The following is a 1117-nucleotide window of genomic DNA, read 5'->3' as shown; positions in this document are numbered from 1 at the left end:
TGTGTGTGTGTGTGTGTGTGTATGCTTGAAGAGTTAAAATTGTGTCTGTCAGTGTATTAATGTGCCTGTGTATGTGTTCAGTGAAGAGGACACAAACAGGTGTGCAGAAAATAGCTTAAATTCAGTCCACCAATCAGAACAGAGGACCCAGTCCTTTGATCTTTAATCAGCTAACTTACGACACCAAGGTAACCAGCTCTACAATAGAGACAGATAGGAAAATCCTTCTGAGACTTTCTGTCAAACAAACCTCCATTGAGACAAAACTATAGGTTGTATCGGCAAAATGACCTGACCAGCTGCAGCAGAAGGCATTTGTGAAAATTGTGATATGTTTTTTGTGTGGATAAAGTAAAAAGAAGTGAGGTTTTCAGTGAGTTAAAAAAACTGGTACGTTCTGCTCTGCTCCAGAACTTTTGAGGAGAATTTATAATGGCAGCCTATGGAGGAGTTGGCTGGCGCTCTTGTCCTTTGGAAGGGCACAGCGCCAAATGTATAAGTCCGAGGGATTTGATAAGCACATGTGAGGAACCACAACAAAAATACCTACATTTCTAGTATGAAATGTGATGATGATATTTGAAGAGTTAAAATTGTGGTCAGGGTAGCGAGTTAAAGAGAAATTTTTAAGATGAAATTTCAAGATGCCTGCCCTCTAGCGATGATGTCACCCACTCTAACTCACGCAATACACACCCATTAATCGCTGACGTAATTGCTGACGTAATCTGCACTCTGCGTATGCGTTGGCGTCTGTAGCCGCCTGTCTTAAATCGAACTTTTATCCAGTTTTAATCCATTCTTTTTCGTTACCTTTTTTCAAAGAGAAAGATTCCCTGCTGACTGGCTTTATGGATGCGGCTTCAGTACAAGCCAAACAGATTTTTTCTCTTAGCGCAACCGCTAACATCCAGGACACCGTGTTTTGGGACCCCTCTGGCCTTCCCAGGCTTTCATCCTGCTCGACTCCAAAGCATCAGTCAACCTGGGCTTAAGTGGTGGTCCGTGGCTGCAAGAGAGGCTCGGATGGGGCTGTCTCTCCTCCGCACATCGGCCTCTCCAACCGCTATGCAGCCCTGTCTAACGACACTCCGGTCAATCCAGCGGATGCACCTGC

General features: G+C 44.5%; 1 long non-coding RNA gene across 1 annotated transcript in view; it reads left to right on the top strand.

Moving 5' to 3' along the window:
- The window catches only part of LOC123984348, a 4231-nt gene extending 3528 nt beyond the window's left edge, over positions 1-703 (top strand). Inside the window, exon 2 of the long non-coding RNA XR_006828424.1 lies at positions 273-703. This is a non-coding gene — a long non-coding RNA (uncharacterized LOC123984348). The remainder of the gene's footprint in view (positions 1-272) is intronic.
- Positions 704-1117: the final 414 nt, after the last annotated feature.

This window comes from Micropterus dolomieu, linkage group LG02, assembly GCF_021292245.1.
Source record: "Micropterus dolomieu isolate WLL.071019.BEF.003 ecotype Adirondacks linkage group LG02, ASM2129224v1, whole genome shotgun sequence".
NCBI lineage: Eukaryota > Metazoa > Chordata > Actinopteri > Centrarchiformes > Centrarchidae > Micropterus > Micropterus dolomieu.
Note: the sequence above shows the minus strand (reverse complement) of the source record. Positions and strands in the feature narration are given on the sequence as shown.